The sequence below is a fragment of the Anolis sagrei genome, chromosome 2 (genome assembly GCF_037176765.1).
Source record: "Anolis sagrei isolate rAnoSag1 chromosome 2, rAnoSag1.mat, whole genome shotgun sequence".
Taxonomy (NCBI): domain Eukaryota; kingdom Metazoa; phylum Chordata; class Lepidosauria; order Squamata; family Dactyloidae; genus Anolis; species Anolis sagrei.
The window spans coordinates 185666194-185687329 of record NC_090022.1 but is presented as its reverse complement, the minus strand read 5'-3'; positions in this window follow the sequence as shown (position 1 = coordinate 185687329).

Below are 21136 nucleotides of genomic sequence, written 5' to 3'. Positions count from 1 at the left end.
GGGAGAAAACGCACCTTTCCTGTCTGCTGCATTCCCAAAATCTCTCTCTTTTCTCTAGCACACACACACACGCACAATCTCTCTCTCTCTCTCTCTTTCCCACACACACACACACACACACACACACACACATACCCCAGCTTCTCTTAGGGTCCTTCCACACAGCCATATAACCCAGAATATCAGGGCAGAAAACCCACAATATCTGCTTTGAACTGGGTTATCTGAGTCCACACTGTTACATATTCCAGTTCAAAGCCGATAATGTGGGATTTTATTCAGCTGTGCAGAAGGGGCCTTAATATAGTAAAAAGTACACATTAATTTGGTTTTGGTTCGTTTCTCCATAGTGCTAATAGGTTAGGTGCTCTTAGTTCCACTCCTCAGCTGAGACCTCTCTGACTTGGTTGGACCTGCTGGTAGTTACACAGCTCTCAGCATCCTTGGAGCAGTTAAGCCCCCCACCATGACAAGGTGGCATCATTGGGGGAAAAAGAAAAAAGTTTGGGTTATTGATGTCGCCATACTAGGTGACAGTCGCATTGAGGAAAAACAACAGGAAAAACTCAGCTGCTATCAAGACTCAAAGTCGAACTGCACAGGCTCTGGCATAAACCAGTACAGGTGGTCCTAGTGGTAATCGGCATGCTGGATGCCATGCCAAAAGATCTCAGCCAGCATTTGGAAACAATAAACATTGACAAAATCACGATCTGTCAACTGCAAAAGGCCATCTTACTTGGATCTGCGCACATCATTAGAAAATATATCACACAGTCCTAAACGCTTGGGAAGTGTTCAACTTGTGATTTTGTGATATGAAATCCAGCACATATATCTCATTTGCTGCTGTGTCGTACTGTGTTTTTGTATCAGAATAATAATAATAATAATAATAATGTTGTTGTTCATTCGTTCAGTCGTCTCCGACTCTTCGTGACCTCATGGACCAGCCCACGCCAGAGCTCCCTGTCGGCCGTCACCACCCCCAGCTCCCTCAAGGTCAGTCCAGTCACTTCAAGGATGCCATCCATCCATCTTGCCCTTGGTCGGCCCCTCTTCCTTTTGCCTTCCACCTTCCCCAGCATAATTGTCTTCTCTAGGCTTTCCTGTCTCCTCATGATGTGACCAAAGTACTTCAACTTTGTCTCTAGTATCTTTCCCTCCAGTGAGCAGTCGGGCTTTATTTCCTGGAGGATGGACTGGTTGGATCTTCTCGCAGTCCAAGGCACTCTCAGAACTTTCCTCCAACACCACAGTTCAAAAGCATCTATCTTCCTTCGCTCAGCCTTCCCTAAGGTCCAGCTCTCACATCCGTAGGTTACTACAGGGAATACCATGGCTTTGACTAGGCGGATCTTTGTTGCCAGTCTGATGTCTCTACTCTTTACTATTTTATCGAGACTGGACATTGCTCTCCTCCCAAGAAGTAAGCGTCTTCTGATTTCCTGGCCACAGTCTGCATCTGCAGTAATCTTTGCACCTAGAAATACAAAGTCTGTCACGGCCTCCACGGTTTCTCCCTCTATTTTCCAGTTGTCAATCATTCTTGTTGCCATAATCTTGGTTTTCTTGACGTTTAGCTGCAACCCGGCTTTTGCGCTTTCTTCTTTCACCTTGATTAGAAGGCTCCTCAGCTCCTCCTCGCTTTCGGCCATCAGAGTGGTGTCATCTGCATATCTGAGGTTGTTAATGTTTCTTCCAGCAATTTTCACCCCAGCTTTGCATTCATCCAGCCCCGCACATCGCATGATGTGTTCTGCATACAAGTTAAAAAGGTTGGGTGAGAGTATGCAGCCTTGCCGTACACCTTTCCCAATCTTGAACCAGTCTGTTGTTCCGTGGTCAGTTCTTACTGTTGCTACTTGGTCCTTGTACAGATTCCTCAGGAGAGAGACAAGGTGGCTTGGGATGCCCATCCCACTAAGAACTTGCCACAATTTATTATGATCCACACAGTCAAAGGCTTTAGAATAGTCAATGAAGCAGAAGTAGATGTTTTTCTGAAACTCCCTGCCTTTCTCCATTATCCAGCGGATATTGGCAATTTGGTCTCTCGTTCCTCTGCCTTTTCTAAACCCAGCTTGAACATCTGGCAACTCTCGCTCCATGTATTGCTGGAGTCTTCCTTGCAGGATCTTGAGCATTACCTTACTGGCATGAGAAATAAGGGCCACTGTACGGAAGTTTGAGCAGTCTTTCGCATTTCCCTTTTTTGGTATGGGGATATAAGTTGATTTTTTCCAGTCTGATGGCCATTCTTGTGTTTTCCATATTTGCTGGCAAATGGCATGCATCACCTTGACAGCATCATCTTTTAAGATTTTAAACAGTTCAGCTGGGATCCCGTCGTCTCCTGCTGCCTTGTTGTTAGCAATGCTTCTTAAGGCCCATTCAACCTCACTCCTCAGGATGTCTGGTTCTAATTCATTCACCACACCGTCAAAACTATCCTCAATATTATTATCCTTCCTATACAGATCTTCCGTATAGTCTCGCCACCTTCTCTTGATCTCTTCAGCTTCTGTTAGGTCCCTGCCATCTTTGTTTCTTATCATACCAATTTTTGCCTGAAATTTACCTCCAATGTTTCTAATTTTCTGGAAGAGGTCTCTTGTCCTTCCTATTCTGTTGTCTTCTTCCACTTCCATGCATTGCTTATTTAAAAATAGTTCCTTATCTCTTCTGGCTAACCTCTGGAATTGCGCATTTAACTGGGCATATCTCCCCTTATCCCTGTTTCCTTTTGCTTTCCTCCTTTCTTGGGCTACTTCCAGTGTCTCAGCAGACAACCATTTTGCCTTCTTGGTTTTCTTTTTCTTTGGAACATACTTTGTTGCCGCCTCCTGAACAATGTCTCGGACTTCTGTCCATAGTTCTTCTGGGACTCTGTTTACTAAATCTAGTCCTTCAAATCTGTTCTTCACTTCCACTGTATATTCGCTAGGAATGTTAGTGAGATCATATCTAACTGGTCTGTGTATTTTCCCTGATCTCTTTAGTTTTATTCTAAATTGGGCAATAAGAAGTTCATGATCTGAGCTACAGTCAGCCCCAGGTCTTGTTTTCACCGACTGGATGGATGTCTGCCACCTTTGGCTGCAAAGGATGTAGTCAATCTGATTTCGGTGTTGACCGTCTGGAGAGGTCCATGTGTAAAGCCGTCTTTTAGGTTGTTGGAAGAGAGTATTCGTTATACACAGCGAGTTTTCCTGGCAAAATTCTATCAGCCTGCGTCCCGCTTCATTTTGTTCTCCCAGACCATGCTTGCCTGTGATCCCAGTTGTCATTTGACTTCCCACCTTGGCATTCCAGTCTCCTGAAATGAAAATAATGTCTCTTTTTGGTGTATTATCCAGCAGTTCCTGCAGATCCTCATAGAACTGATCTACTTCTGCTTCTTCAGCAGCTGTGGTTGGGGCATATATTTGGATCACTGTAATGTTGAAAGGCTTTCCTTGCACCTGAATTGAGATCATTCTGTCATTTTTTGGGTTGTATCCAAGCACTGCTTTAGCGAATTTCTTATTAATTATGAAGGCCACTCCATTTCTTCGATGTTCCTCTTGTCCGCAGTAGTAGATCTGGTGGTCATCTGATGTGAAGTGGCCCATTCCAGTCCATTTCAGTTCGCTGACCCCCAGAATGTCTATCTTTAGTCTTGACATCTCACCAATAACAACATCCAATTTGCCCTGGCTCATAGATCTTACATAGATCTCCAGCAAAGGATCACCGCCTTGTCGGGGCGCTGGAGCTTGAGCACCTCAATGATGTCATGAGCGAAACCGTGAAGGGACACCCAAGACGGGACGGTTGTGGCAGAGAGGTCAGACCAAGCGTGATCCCTGGGGAAGGCAATGGCAAACCACTCCAGTATCCTTGCCAAGAAAACTAAATGGACCAGTACAACCAGAGATATGTCGGTATGCCATTGGAAGATGGGACTCCCAGGTCGGAAGATGGCCAAAATGCTACTGGGGAGGAGCAGAGGATAAGTTCAACTAGCCCCAGATGTGATGACGCAGCTAGCTCAAAGCCGAAAGGAAGGCTAGCGGCCGACGGTACTGGAGGTGAACGACGAATCCGATGCTCTAAAGAATAATAATAATAATAATAATAATAATAATAATAATAATTCTACCCCTACTCTCTCCCAACCATCCCGGGATCGCAACAACCAGAGAAATCACCTGAGCACTGACACTGTGTTGCAAAGGGCACCTCAAATGAACTCCTTCTGATTCTTTCCTCTTTCAGAAGCCACAAAGTTCTTATCTCTTGCTGCTGCTGCTGATAAATCACACAGTAGTGATTAGCAAAGGTGAGGAAGCTTGCTTGTAATCAGCCAGCTGATTTCCCTTTCTGTAAGTGTGACGTCCGGCTGGTGCCACGTTACTGCCCTGCTCAGGGTTCCCTTGCCTTGAGACATCACCCAAGCTTTGCTCAAGAGCCAAGGTCCCTCCTATCTGAACAGCATCTTCTCTGACTCAGAGCGTCCTTTGCAGAGCTTGGAAGATTATTTTCAAATTCTTTTCGCATCCCTGTTGGCGATGTATTTGCACTGTAGAATTAATTCAGTTTGACACCATTTTAACTATCATGGCTCAATGCCATGGAATAACTGGAGATGTAGTTTTACACAATCTTTAGTGTTTTCTGCTAAAGAGTGCTGGTGCTGCTCCAAACTACATATCCCTGGATTCCATATAGCATTTAGCCATCTGCATGCCAAACTGCATTCATTCTCCATGTTAGGTGCACCCTTGCTTTGTTTTTTTGTTTGTTTATTTGTCTGTTTTGTTTTGAATCACATTTAGCTGTGATAACATTTTTAAAGGTGGAACAGAGCTGTGGTATTTTTTATTATTATTTCACTGCTTTAAGTAGTTATTGTTATTGCTGTGTGCCTTCAGGTTTCAGATTATAATGACTTCATCGTGGTTGGATTTGCTTGGCAAGATTTATTCAGAGGAGGTTAGCCATTGCCTTCCTCTGAGACTGAAAGACTGTGCCTTGCCCAAAGGCTTCCTGTGGGTTTTCATGGCCAAGCAGGGATTTGATCGCCAATCTCCCAAAGTCCTGACTACACCACTCTGGCTCTGAAAGTGCAAAATCTTGGAACCTGGAATATCTAGCTTGTATTAATAAAGGTGGTTGAATCTACGTCATTTATATAGCTGTAGCTGTAGATATGGATTATGTTGCAATGGAATCTAGGTTCTTCTCTCATCCTTGCCATTTTTTAAAAGAATGAAATGCAAGCCAACCATATAGTGGTAAGTTAGCATGGGTATCTAAATGGAATCCCTTGGAGGAAGTACAGATCAGGGAGATATTCTAGTTGACTGTGATAAGAAAATTATTCACAGTACACTCCAAAATAATAAACAGTGATGTTTTGCCAAAACGGAACATAAATATTGGCCAAGAATATTGCTGACACATACTTACTTACTTTCTTACTTAGGCGATCCCTCGTAGTCCGAGGATGATACTGTCCTGGCGGTGGGTCTGTAGATGACTGTGGAGCCCTATTTTTGATCTGCATCTTCTCCCACAGTGAGGGCATCGGTTTCCATGTGTAAGGCGGTCCCGGTTGGGGTTGGCTTGACGCGCCTTCCTCTTGGCACATTTCTCTCTTTCACCCTCCATACAGCATACAACATATAAACAAAGGCACTGATGCAGATTTTGACTCTGCTTTACTCAAGAGACAAAAGCTAAGAAGAAATGGGGTAGCATTAATAGTGAGAAGAAATGTAGTAAGAGCAGTCAAAGATGTAATGTTCAAATAATATCAGTAGGACTTCAGACTAAACCCATCAATTGTCCAAGTTTATGCCCCAATTACATAGACGAAGAAATTGAAAGGAATTTGAATCCCAGGTGTGATTTCTATCAGCTGGAGACATTTCACAATTATCAGTTCTGCTGACATTCAAGGATTTTGACTGTGCAGTGGATCCATGCAAAGGGCATAATGGGATTAAAGTTCTTGGGATAGTTGGTTTTGGCCAGGGAGTGACTGAGGTAATGTGTAAACATGTCTGTCTGGGAAAAAAGCAACATGATGCAACTGCAGGGTGAGGGCCAAAGGTTAGTGCACATTAAGTCTGCTGGCAACTCAGCTCCCAGAATAGGCCAGGAATGTAAACAGCCAGCAATTGGCCCTGGCATAATGCCAGGGCACGTGTCCTGTGGTGCCCACACCAGGGCCTGGAGAACTAGTTCCAGGATCTGGCACTACCACACTAAGATGATCCTGTCATCCAGCAAGTCCAGTGTCCTAACTCTGAAAGTGAGTGACATTGAAAACTCCAACTAGGATAGTAGCTTCAGGACAAATAGGTTGATCACTTCACAATGTTGACATAACAGGATCTCAAGCAGCTTCAGCACTGGGACCAGTTCACTGGTCAGACAAACATCTAAATCATCCCATTCATAGACTTGTCCTGTTCTTCACCTGTTGATAACTTTAAATTACGAAACCAATTCCCATCTGTTTTTACCAGCTGGATATCATTTGGAGCCTTTGATTATATACAGTCCAATAGATTGACATCTAGAGATGGTTGGCTCTCCTCAATGTTCATGGACCCTGGGAAGGAGAGAAGAGCAAATCAACTCATACTGAGATTAGAGGGGATGCTGATAAGGTAAAACTGGGCCACCAAGGACTTTATAAGCAAGTAGTTTATTGAAGCTACAAATACTAGGATATTCCATGGTAAATTCAGAAATGAAGTTGTGTTTTTTTTTTTGTTAATGTTATTCTTCTCAGAATACAGCAGTTATCTAGCCGTCTAGTAGATTTGTTTTCACAAGAGGCTCCTCTATGTGAATCCTTCTGCAGTTTTATATACCTAGACCTAGTTCGTAAGGCACAGGAAAGTAAAGTAATTCACAATTGTTGTGGGTCACCAGCATACCACAATTATACCAGTGTCCTGAATTTGTGTGATCAAAACTTTGTAATTACAGTATATAAAAAAGAAAAAGTTACAGTACACATGCTCCATGTAGGTTGGACATGGATAGGAAGGTTGATCCATGAGCCTGATATTCTGGTCTGATGCTAGAAACCTTGGCAGTGGGTGCCAATTCCCAAGTTGTGCCAATTTTAAAAATTGCCACATCCCCCGAGTCCCATGAAGATATCCCTTCCATTATCAATGCCATAGAGACCTTGGTAACAGATGTCTACATCCCTGCAATATCATTTTAAGTGCATTGACCAAAATTGTACACAGTATTCCATGTGTTGTCACACCATGAACCCCTAAACAAGGTCAGTGTGATATTGACAATGCTATTTCTGGTTCTCTTTCTAACTATTTCTAACTTGGAAGTTGCCATTTTTTAAAGCAGCCACACGCTGAGTTGACATTTTGATAGAGAGATCAGCCGTGACCTTGGCCAGTTGCTGCCACCTCACATCCCATCAGTGTAAATGTGAAGTTGGGATTTTTTTGTCATGTTATGTATCACTTTACACTTGTTTTTATTGACTTTTGCTTTGCTATTCAAACCCCATTTTTCCAATTTAGGCAGATCATTTTGGGGTCTTTTAAATTTTCTTACCACCCTAAATAGTTCCTTGTTATAAGTAAATCTGACCAGCTCATTATGTTCCCATGACTCTAGGTTTTGTACCAGGAGAATCTCAACATTTCTGGTTTGGAAGATAATCTGTTTTGCATTTACTTTTGAGAGCATTTTATCTACACTCCTGTACCTTCTAAAGCAGTGGTTCCCAACCTGTGGTCCATGGACCATCGGGGGTCTGCAAGAACGAAAATATGGTCTGTGGCCTCACTATTACTACACCGTTGCCTCGGAACCACATGGCGACAAGAGCAACTGGTCTTGGGAAACCCTCTTATAGTGCCAGGCAACGGGGATATTGGGAGGGCAGAGGCTGACTAAAAGATTGCTACTACCACATCAGCTCTAGATTATTAAATATGGTTTTCTGTGGGCCAGCAGATGGCGACTACTAGATGCCATATGTTCTGTATCAGAAACTAGAGCTGATGTGGTCTATCCAATGCAATTTTCTGAATCAGTTTATCAAACAACCAAACTGAATCTAAAGTTGACCAAAAACTGATTCATAACCCTTTTGGTACTCATGTTGGAGAGTGGTACCTCGTCAAAGTGGTCCCTGGTCAAATGGTCCCTGGTCAAAAAAAGGTTGGGAACCACTCTTCCAAAGCATCTCCTTTACTTTTGCTCTTAAAGCAGTGTAATTGAAGGATAAGTATGTTAGGAGATCCAGAGGGCCACTTTTAATTCATGTCAGTAGAGAGTCTTTCATACTTTCTTATTTATCTAAGAAATAATTGCATTTCTTTCATTATTCAATTTTGTTATATTTAATATTTTGCCATTACTTTCCTGATGGCAAGGATTGTTATCTGTTTCACTTTGATATTGATGTTGATGCTGATTTTAATGCAATGTATTTCATGTTCTTATTGTTTTGTCAAAGCATACCTGCAAGTGAGGGCCACCATGATGCAGTGTTTCAGCACTGGAGACCAATGTTTGATTTCCTGCTTGGCCATGGAAATGCATTGACTAACCTAGGGAAAGTTACCTTCCTTCATCTCCAGAGAAAGGCAATGATAAATCCCCTCTGAATAAATCTTGCTAAGAAAACCCTGTGATAGGTTTATCTTCGAATTGCCATAAGTTGGAAATTACTTGAGAGGGCACAATAACTTGCAAGTAGAAAAAATAATAAAGCCTTCCTGCTAATGTTGCGGCACTCCTACCATTAAAACAGTTTTAGGGTCTTGGGTGCATCTTAGGGATTTCCTTGACCAGATACAGTTTTACTATATTGGAAGCACATAATTTTATTTATTTCATGTCAAAAGCATTGCATAAAACAGTTTATCTAAAACCGATAAAATAGTTTATCTAAAACGGATAACATAAAGGGATCACAAGCTGCTAGATAGTTTTAGACCGAAAAAAAGGCAACAGCGACTGCATGGTCTGTAGTTTTAAACAGTTCTTCCTCTGTGCATGAGGTAGGCTGTTGTGGGCAAGCATTCAGATGCTGAGTCATTTGTTCTGCTCCACAGTCACACAAGTTGGAGGATTCTTCTAGGTCAGTGCTTCTCAACCTATGAGCCCCCAGGTGTTTTGGCCTTCAACTCCCAGAAATCCTAACAGCTGGTAAACTGGCTGGGATTTCTGGGAGTTGTAGGCCAAAATACACGGGGACCCACAGGTTGAGAAACACTGTTCGAGGTAGTGTCATTTTGTCAGGTTGTCTTTTGATCTGCCAACTCTGGTTCTGAGTCTGTTCAGGGACTTTCAAGTTGACCATTTTTGGTTTGCCTCTGGAGGAAGACCCTTGGCGGGGGGGATCCAGTTGGAATTGACTGTTTTTGCTGCCCACAGGGATATTCTTGATGTTGCTGAAGGAAGATTTAGAGTAGTGGTGGTTCTCATGAAACTTTTCCTTGATTTAAGTCTACTGGGAGGAGACTGATAGCCATATAGTGGGTGGCTTTCACAGTGTTCAATCTTATTTATCTTGCAATTGGCAGCAACTTCCTCTTGCACATGGGGGGGGGGGGGGGGCAAAGCCAGCTAACTTACAGAGTCTATCAACAGGTATAGGCTTAAGAGATCCTGTGATTATTCTACATTTGCTATATTCACCTGCTTAGTGGGGCATATTTATGCCAAACGGGGCAGCCATACTCAGCAGTTGAGTAAAAAAAAAATGGGTCTACACCCCATGCACTATTAGTAAATTTCCACAGGATGTTATTCTATGCAGCTACTTTGCACTTGGTGTTCGCACAGTGTTTCCTAAATGTTAGCGTTTGGTCTAAGGTGATGTCGAGATATTTGGAGGGGGAACAGTGTTTAAGCTCTAGGTTTTCCCAGGTAACCTTTGGTTTCCTGCTGGCTTCATGATTATGTAGATCAGTGGTTCTCAACCTGGGGTCCCCAGATGTTTTTGGCCTTCAACTCCCAGAAATCCTAACAGCTGGTAAACAGGCTGGGATTTCTGGGAGTTGTAGGCCAAAAACATCTGGGGACCCCATGTTGAGAACCACTGATGTAGATGGAAAGCACACATTTGTGTCTTGGCAGGGTTAGGCTTCAGGTGGCCATCTTTGTTATAGCTGGAGATATCTTTCAAGGCATTAGCAAGTTGGATTTCAACTGTTTTAAAGTCTTTTGCTTGTTCATCGGCATATATAAAGCTCTTTGTGAGTGGTGGTTATGGCTGATTGTTAGTAAAGATGTTAAACAAGGTTGGTGCAAGAATGCTGCCTTAAGGTAGGCCATTATTTTGCCTCCTCCATCATTTTTTTCCTGCCCTGAAACTCCACATAAAAGCTGCAGTTTTCTAGGAGAGTCTGGATTTTTTTTTGTTTTTGTTTTTTTTGTAAAATTGTAGTCCCAAGTGATATGGTAAACTTTGTGCAGCAATTTCCTATGTTGCACCATGGCATAGGTAAGGTTCCCATAATGCAGCCTTTCTTATGGCTTTCCTTGATATACATGGAAGCATACACTGATAGAGTTGTTCTAGATCCTGTAGCTTGCTCTGCACGAAGTACCAAGAGCTTGAACTCACCAGTTTCACAATGATCAGTTTCCTTTCCACCAAATCAAAAGTGTGTGAGAAGTTTGTGTGTCTGCTTACAAAAACGATTGGCTAAGCTAGAAAACACACAGACACAAGTTCTGAGGAACTCACTTTTACAAAAGGCATACAGTTCCTATAGAATTCTTGCCATTGCTCCCAGTCATTTTTCCTGGTTGACAGGGAAATTATGTTAATCTTTTGTTACTGTAGGCCAGTAACAGTTTTTAGAAGATCGCTTCCTTCTCTGGGCATAGTCTTCCTCGACATAAGTGCAACTAGAAGGCTCAGGTTTGGAGTTATATATCATAATGTCCAGTCAAATCAAAGCATCCATGTTTTTGTTTTTAGAAAGTGCCTTTATTTTTTTAAAGCATTCTTTCTGACTCTGGGGTCTAGAAAGATAAAAATGTGTATGTGTATATATACACATATATATGTTGTTTCCAAAGGATCAACCTGGATGCCGCACTAGAAACAAGTTCCTGCATTTATGATGTGACTCCAGGTGCAAAGCAAACAACTTGTTTGGTGCAGGGAAAGCACACCAGGACCCCAAAATAGCTCTGAGTGTTCCCAAGCTGTGCTCAGATTGTGCAAGAGTTCTTTAGCCTTATATCTGTTTTCCCAAAGCCCCATCCCCTATTCCAAAGATCATCTAAGGGAATCTAGGCCAGAGGTCAGTACAGTATTTTGAGATCCACTGTAAATATTGCATAAGCCACCGATCAATGGAGTTTTTCCCAGAAAGCAAATCCCACACCCAGCTCATGCACTAACAAGCAGCAAAACAGCATGACAAGCTTTAACTGTGCTACATCAATCACGGCACTTTCAACTATGCAGATAAAGACTCTAAGTATGGTTCTTGAATGCTGTTCAACATTTCTTCTTAAACTATGGGTCCTGGTCCCAAATGGGGTCTCCTTAGCGCAATGTTGAGGTCCCCCAAAATTGGCAACAGTAAAAGGTTTTTGAATGTTGTGTAGTTGCTGTTTTAGACATTTATGCTAATTTGTTTACAGTGGCATCTGCAGAAGATTTTTCACTTGTACTTCATAAAAAGAAAAACCAGCCTGTTTAGTAAACTTTGCAAATACCAATTTATCTTCAGTAAATGTTTGATTTCTATACTTATTTTATAGACCTGTGTACATAGGATCATCTAAGAATTTGCCTCCCCTGACTGAAATTCTTTTAAAAAAAAAAAAAGTTGAGAAATTAAGCTTGGTTTCGTCCAAAAATAATTCAAATGCAGTTTGTCTTCTGTAAATAAACTAATGGCAGAACTATCCTAAGTGTCAGTCTCTAAAGTTTTGGTTGTCAGTCTATGGTGAGTTTCAAGAAAAGAAAACAAGTAAGGCCACCAATGAGTTTGTTCCCTGTCACAAATATGGGGTCAATCCCGGGTATATTGGGAAAGAAAATAATTTCCAGTACTCTACTTTTTGTATTGTCGAAGGCTTTCATGGCTGGAATCACTAGGTTCTTGTGGGTTTTTTCGGGCTATAGGGCCATGTTCTAGAGGCATTTCTCCTGACATTTTGCCTGCATCTATGGCAAGCATCCTCAGAGGTAGTGAGGTCTGTTGGAATTAGGACAATGGCTTTATATATCTGTGGAATGGCTGGGGTGGAGCAAAGAGCTCTTCTCTGCTGGAGCTAGGTGTGAATGTTTCAACTGACCACCTTCATTAGCATTTGAAGGCCTGGCTGAGCCTGGGAAATTTTTTTGTTGAGAGGTGTTAAGATGTGCCTGGTTGTTTCCTCTCTGCTGTTTTGCTGTTGTAATTTTAGAGTTTTTTTAATACTGGTAGCCAGATTTTGTTCATTTTCATGGTCTCTTCCTTTCTGTTGAAATTGTCCACATCCTTGTGGATTTCAATGGCTTCTCTGTGTAGTCTGACATGGTGGTTGTTGGTGTGGTCCAGCATTTCTGTGTTCTCAAATAATATGCTGTGTCCAGGCTGGTTCATCAGGTGCTCTGCTATGGCTGACTTCTCTGGTTGAAGCAGTCTGCAGTGCCTTTCATGTTCCTTGATTCGTGTTTGGGCGCTGCGTTTGGTGGTCCCTAATTTTTGTCAGTTTTTGGTCAGCTTCACATTCAGTTTGGTTATTAGGGGTGCTGATTCAGAAAATGGCATTGGATAGACCTCATCAGCTGTAGTTTCTGAAACAGAACATATGCCATCCAGTAGTTGCCATCTGCTCACCCGCAGAAAACCATATTTAATAAGTGTTGGCACTATAAGAGGGTTTCGTGAGACCAGTCACTCTTGTTGCAATGATATAATAATGGAGAGGCCATGGACCATATTTTAGTTCTTGCAGACCACTGATGGTCTACAAATCACAGGTTGGGAACTACTGCTTTAAACCCTACAGCTACATACTATTTAATATAGTCAAACATCCTCTCTTTTGTTTTATTTTCTGGTGATATATTTCTTTTGTTTTTGGAGAAGAAAAAGGAGCCACCCCAATCGAATGAGAACTTTAGATTTGCAAGTTGATTCCAAATTGTTCTGCCACAAGAAAAAAGGCATTAAAGGAGAAGTTAGGATTATTTACAACATTGAGAAAGTTAACATTTTTCCTATATGTGAGTAGCCCTTTTAAATGTTATTTTTTTCCTTAGCAGTTTTCATCATTATGGATTTGCAGAAATACACTTGTATCATAAACCATTTTTATTTTATAGAATAAAGAAAATATTTTAGAAAGCCTTCAGACACTTTTTTAAAGCATATGACTTCTACATTTCCCCTGATGGAAGGTACCCTATGTACTCGTACATGTTTAGAACCTGAAGTCAAAAAATCAACCCAAAAAATCTGGGTCAATTTATCCAAGGGACAATGTGAATGCTGTACTTTAACTCTTTCTTCATACTCCAGCAAAACAGTTCCAGTTTCCAAATGGTGTAGACTTCACATCTGGGAAAAAGATCTAGCCATCAGTTCTGTGCAAGTTCTTGTTTTGTTGTTCATTCGTTCAGTCGCTTCCGATTCTTTGTGACCTCATGGACCAGCCCATGCCAGAGCGCCCTGTCGGCCGTCACTTCCCTCAGCTCCTTCAGAGTCAATCCAGTCACTTCAAGGATACCATCCATCCATCTTGCCCTTGGTCGGCCCCTCTTCCTTTTTCCTTCCATTTTCCCCATCATAATTGTCTTCTCTATGTTCTTGTACTAAGTTTTTGTACTGTCTTGAATTTGGTTTGCAAGATAGAATTTGGCCCCTTCTTTTTCCTGCATTTAGCTGTGGGATATTGAGAGCTGTGGTTTGAAAAGGTAAATTTCCCAAGCTCTGGTAGCAACAGAAGGCTGTTATGTACTACCTAAGAATATGATAATTTGTGAGAAGCAGGGTATGTTTTTGTTTAGCGTTTGCAAATTATTTCTAGTTTTCATTTGAAAGCTCATTCTGGCTCCAGCCTGTATTGAATTATGAGCCATTTCTCATGAAAATTCACAAATACTCCCATTCTCTCTTTCTTTACAAGTTACACATCTCTGATGTAAACTTTTGAAATGTACGCATTTATCTCATGTGTATTAAAGCACACTTGAAGGATTTTTAAAGATCTCTTGATTTTCCCCCCATTTCCTATGCTGTGCAATATTTGTTGTTTTATTGCATAAATCACATCAGAAGCTCATTAATGTCTAGCTTTCCAGCTGTAAAGATTTGAACCCTAATTTGTTTTTATGAATTGCAGGTGAGATGCCTTTTAACAAAAACCTAACAAAAATCAATTCCTAACAAACCAATGAGGCACAGTGTACTGCAACATTGCTGTCACCCAGTGGCAGTGCTGAGAATAGTTCTATCAATTATCTCATTGCTTACTTTATAGTCATGGTTTTCATGTTATCTGCGTCCCCTGGCCTTCCTGGTCTCCAAATCTCAGGTGTCCACCCTTTTAAGGTCATATCTGTATCTCTCTGTACTACTTTGGCATCCTATAACCAGGAGCAGAGAGCATGTAGCCATACAGATGCTGCTGTTGTGTGCTTTCAAGCCCGAGGCAAACCTATCACAGGGCTTTTCTGGCAAGATTTGTTCAGAGAGGGTTTGCCTTTGTCCTTTTCTGAGGATGAGCTTGTATGGCTTTCCCAAGTCACCTAGTGGGTTTCCCTGGCTTGGTGAGGATTCAAACCCTGGACTTCAGAATCATAACAGGACTAGGTTCTTGTGGGTTTTTTCGGGCTATAGGGCCATTTTCTAGAGGTATTTCTCCTGACGTTTCGCCTGCATCTATGGCAAGCATCCTCAGAGCTAGTGAGGATAACAGGACTTATTGGTACCATTATAAAGCAGAATGGATGTTCAAACCCTCACCCCCCACCCTATTTCTCCTTCTCTTAAACCTTCTTACCCCCCATCCCACGCAACACTTTCCTAGAGAAACCCCTTTTCTTTTATTTAACTAATCTACACTATAAAACTTTCAATTAAAATATTTTTTAAAGAATTGTGGGAGCTGCAACCTAGCAACATTCCCCAGACTGTAGACAATTGAATTTACAGAGCTTCAGTTCCTTATCTTTCAATAATCAATTGTGTTGAGGATACTGAACCAAGGGTACACCTCCAGTGACCATTGTCTACACCTTGGGACTGCAGCAGCGCAATGGGTTAAACTGCTGAGCTGCTGAACTTGCTGACTGGAAGGTTGATGGTTTGTATATGCAAGATGGGATGAGCTCCCTCTGTTAGCCCCACCTTCTGCCAACCTAGCAGTTTGAAAGCATGCAAATGTGAGTAGGTCAATAGGTACTGCCTCGGCAGGAAGGTATACAGTGCTCCATGCAGTCATGCCGTCCACATGATCTAGGACGCATCTACAGTCAATACAGGCTCTTCAGCTTAGAAATGGAGATGACACCACGTCCAGAGCCAGAGATGAGCACCATCTCACAGAGCCAGGAGGGGAAGCCTTTGCCTTTATCTGTGTTTTGTTGTTTCTAGGCATTGAATGTGTGTCTTTGTGTTTATGTATGCTGGAATCTGGCCTGAATCCTCTCGAGGAGATATGAAGAAATAATAATAATAATAATAATAATAATAATAATAATAATAATAATAAACACAACAAGATGAGTTCACAGCAAACAAGATCACTCTGCTGGCTGTTGTATTGGATCACATGTCGGACACTTCCCAAGTGTCTAGAACTATGTCGTGTATCGGCGAATAATGCGTGCAGATCCCAGTAAGGTGGCCTTTTGCAGCTGGCAGATGGTAATTTTGTCAGTGCTGATTGTGTTTAAGTGCAGGCCAAGGTCTTTAGATTATTATTATTACTATTATTATTATTACTATTATTATTATTATTATTATTATTATTATTAGTGTGGGGTCCTATCATCCTGTGGGCATCTATAAACGATATTCAGTCTGATCTGATTTAACCCAGAGAAAGCCACCCAATGTGCTGCATCCCAGTTAAAAAAGCACAGGATAAAGCCCGAGTCTTGCACCACCATTCAAGCTTTCCCTTTCATTTGATCAGTGCAGACATCCACTGCCAATTCCTCTGTGGAATCATGTGAGTGGCTCAACAGATATCCCATGCACTGTGAGTTCAGGTGGCATAGGGACATGAGATAGCTGCCCCTTCCTCCCCTCTTCCACCTTGGTTTTGCCAACTTGAAAGAAGAAAGGGCATCTACCACAGTGTTTCTCAACCTGGGGGTCGGGACCCCTGTGGTGGTCTCGAGGGGGTGTCAGAGGGGTCGCCAAAGACCATAGTATTTTCTGTTGGTCATGGGGGTTTTGTGTGGAAAGTATGGTCCAATTCTATTGTTGGTGGGGTTCAGAATGCTATTTCATTGTGGGTGAACTATCAATCCCAACAACTACAACTCCCAAATGGCAAGGTCTATTTTCTCCAAACTCTCCCAGTGTTCACATTTGGGCATATTGAGTATTTGTGCTGAGTTTGATCCAGATCCATCATTGCTTGAGTCTGGATGTAGGTGAACTACAACTCCAAAAATTCAAGGTCAATGTCCTCCAGACCTTCCCAGTATTTTCTCTTGGTCATGGGAATTCTGTGTGCCATGTTTGATTCAATTCCATCATTGATGGAGGTCAGAAGGCTCTTTGATTTTAGGTGAACTATAAATCCCAGCAACTCCAGCATTACCAAATGACAAAATCAATCACCCCCAACCCCACCAGTCTTCAAATTTTGGGCGTATCGGGAATTTGTGCCAAATTTGGTCCAGTGACTGAAAATACATCCTGCATATCAGATATTTACATTACAACTCATAATAGTAGCAAAATTACAGTTATGAAGTAGCAATGAAAATAACGTTATGGTTGGGGGTCACCACAACATGAGGACCTGTACTAAGGGGTTGCAGCATTAGGAAGGTTGAGAACCACTGATCTATTACATGGTTTTCAGTCTTCTCTTCCTGGTTCCATGTCATGTAACTAGTAAAGGAGCTTAAGAGTAACTTAGAGGGAGTCACAGGGTATGGGACCATGAAGAAGAGTTGCATGAAATGAGGTAGGTGCTTTTTCTTCTTTCTATTTGGAAAAATTGGGGTGGCAGGGAGGATGGAAACTGTGCCTGTACCCAGCAGTGCTAAATTGGCTTTGACATCATTTAGCACACAATTGTTGGGCTGGTATTTTGTCACTGAATTAGTTCAGTGTGCCCCTGAGCCCTGATACAGCCGGAACCAGTATTTTGCATGCTAGTTCCAACCTGCATTTATGTGATTGTGTAGAACTTGCCCATGATAGGGATTATTCCATATTGCCATTCACAAGCTTATCTGGCTGTACAGGATCTACAGGCTCAGGCATTCCACCCAGGATGGTCTACTTGAAGACAACAGGGGCACAAAATCTAGCAGAATAAGTGACTCCCACCCCTGCCATCAGACATTTTATGAAATGGAGAGACCCCCAATGATTCTGGCCCTGGGTCTTCCCGCCTGAAAAGCACCTGCTCTTTGACTGCTTTGTAGCTCATCCTTTCTTTGGCAAAACCCATACAGTTACAGGACAGGACGATGGCCATGACCTTGATGAGGAACTGTAACAATAACCCTGAGATAGGATTAAAAATTAGCCCTTTGTGTGACAAAGGCGGAGTAGGGCTTGGGAAGGTCCCAACCTGGCCTTGGGCAAAATTGCGCCTTGGACCTTGGCAGCTTCGGTTACTGATGTTGGCAGGAGGTATTGATTAGAAACTGGCATGAGAACTACTTGGCAGTGGCTTAAGTGCCCAAATATGTATGCTTGCCAGATCTCGATCCAAAGGATCCCTATCTGTTTAAATGTTCCCTGGTGCCGAAAGAGTGGAGCTGATGCCTTGATTAGTACTCCAAGACTTTGCCCATTTCTCATGGGACAGAATGAGACTCTTGCTATCACAAGCAGAAAAGCAGAGAATTAATATAATCCCACTCCAAAAATACAGTGAATCAAGAATATGAGTAAGATTCTTACTTCACAGAGCTGTCAATGTGCCAAACCCATTTCCTCTTTTCCTACCACAGCACATCACCTCAATATATATGTATATGAGTGTGTTGGAGAGCCTTTTCCCCCCCTGCCTATTTTTTATGTCTGGATCTCTGGGAATTCCAAAACACTTTGGACTGTCCCTGTTCTAATGTCTCTGATTTTTTTTTATTTTGTCGTGTCAAGAGCAACTGCTCCTGTTGTGAGAGAATTGGCCGTCTGCAAGGACGTTGCCCAGGGGACACCTGCATGATTTTTTGATGTTTTTTTATCATCCTTGTGGGAGGCTTCTCTCATGTCCCCGCATGAGGAGCTGGAGCTAATAGACAGAGCTCATCCGCCTCTCCCCGGATTCCAACCTGTGACCTGTCGGTCTTCAGTCCTGCCGGCACAGGGCTTTAACCCACTGCGCCACCGGGGGCTCCAATGTCTCTGAATTGAATTGAACTGAGTTTGGTGAGACACCAACCCAAACTCTACAGAAAAATTGGGGCTGAAGGGAAAGGCACTCCTATACCAAAATGTGAACTTTAAATTTTACACGGTGGTAGGATGAGAAATAAAATGTCTCCATGGCCAGAGGCATTTTTTAAAAAAATATTAGTATTTCAGATCAATCAAGTAGTACACTGCCCGGCTGAGAGTTTCTGGCCTCAATGGAGCTGTCCAGAGCTCTCCATCCTCCAGAAAAGTGGGTGAAATACAGCTTTATTTTGGTTCCTAACAAGGTAGCTCTACTTTCCCCAATGGCCGTACATCCTGTAGACCTAGAAAGAATGAGGCTGGGGGTGTAGCAGGTTAATTTATAGTTCTTTGTTCACACTTGCGTCAAGGCTTGTTTAAAAATACAGCCCTTCGAGTCTTCGTCACTTTTCATGTGAGCCTTGTTGCAGTTATAAATACTGCATCCCATATGCCTTGCCAGCTTGTCAGCCCGTATGCAGCCTGGTTCCTTTTCATGAAGTGTGGACTCAGAGCGGAAAGGTGTACCTGCTGCACTCCAGACCTGATGGAGAGAATTTGACTCCAATTGTTCCGTCTGTCTCAATATTTGCTTAATATCAAAAAAGAAAAAGAAAGAAAAGAATCCCTGCAAATTTACTTTTTGAATTGAAATTTGATGAGAATGTGTTGTCTTCTCCTGTGAACTCTTGGGAGCATAGTATGTTCCTCTCCCCTCAAGAATTCTCTAATCTGGATGTGTGGGAAGAGAGTTTAATGCTTATTTTGTTTATTTACCCATTTATTCAGTTTACAGAATGTCCCCTGCATCAAAAGGAGTCTCAGAAGTTCATGTGGACACATGTAATTGCAGGTAATAGTGAACCCTACTGAATGAATGTTATCTGGTGAAAGCATATCATAGAGTTGTCTTTGAGGACCTAAGTTGCACTACATCTTCCTGTGCAACCTTCAGTATAAGTACACAATAGAATTACTCAGAGGAGTTAGAAAATGCCTAGAGAATATATATCTTGTCAGCTGTGGGTAAATGAAACGATTGGTACCAGTACTGCTGATATAACGTATTGTCAAAGGCTTTCATGGCCGGAGTCACTGGGTTGTTGTAGGTTTTTTCGGGCTATATGGCCATGTTCTAGAGGCATTCTCTTCTGATGTTTCGCCTGCATCTATGGCAAGCATCCTCAGAGGTATGCCATAGATGCAGGTGAAATGTCAGGAGAGAATGCCTCTAGAACATGGCCATATAGCCTGAAAAAACCTACAACAACCCACTGCTGATAAAATATTTGTACTGTATTGCCATTTTCATGGTTTCATCCTTTCTGTAGAAATTGTCCATATGCTTGTGGATTTCAATGGCTTCTCTGTGTAGCCCAACATGGTGGTTGTCAGAGTGGTCCAGCATTTCTGTGTTCTCAAATAATATTCTGTGTTCAGGTTGTTTTGTCAAGTACTCTGCTATAGCTGACTTCACTGGTTGAATTGTGTGCAGTGCCTTTCGTGTTCTTTGATTTGTGTCTGGACGCTGCATTCAGTGGTCCCTATTTAGACTTGTCCACAGCTGCATGGTATACAGTAGGCTCCTGCAGTGGTTAGAGGATCCCTCTCATCCCTTGTTGAACGTAACATCTGTTGAATTTTCTTGGTGGGTCTGAAGACTTTTGTACATTATGTTTCTTCATCAGCTTCTCCATGCGGTCAGTGGTTCCCTTTATGTATGATAAGAACACTTTTCCTCTGGGTGGATCTTTGTCTTTACTCTCATGGCTTGTTCTAGGTCTTGAAGCTCTTCTGATGTCCCCCTCAGGCAGCAACAGTCAGGGTACCTCTATGCAAATACCCCCACCTATTGACTTTGTAGCTGCAAGGCTACTCAATGCTAACCAAGCTTACAAATTGCAACATTCACACTTGCTTCAAACAGACAAGTGTTCTTTTGTCCCACCCTGGACATTTCACAGATATACATACCCTCAACTTGGCTCATTTTCAAAAGACCTCTGAACAAATAATTAGATTGATTCTTAGATGATGCCAGACACAGATGCAGGTGAAACGTCAGGAGAGAATGCTACTGGAACATGGCCATACAGCCTGAAAAACTCACAGCAACCCCGTTGTACCATATATTCTGCTTTTCTCCAGTATGGCTACAAATCTTTCCTTTCCCTGCTATGCTTTCTCAGATTGTCCCTCTCCTGTCAGATTATAACACTCTTCAATGATGGTTGGTTAACCAACAACTCTCTCCCAATGTTGCCACAAAGACATTGACCAGAGCATGGTGTTATCAGAAAAAAATGATCTGCCATTGTGCCGACCATTATTCGATTTGTAGTCAGGTAAAATTGTTCTTTTAAATCCTGAGTACGGATCAGATGTGCCTGAGTATAATTGACGTGTTTGTGTAATTTGATGAACACATGTTCAGTCTATTGAAACATGCCAGGCATTGCCCACTACAGTTTGGGTAGAACACAATCTTTTATGTTCCAAGGACATTCTGAAAGGGATATTTTGTGTTATATGTGTGGGGCTTTTCTGGAGTAGGAGAGTGA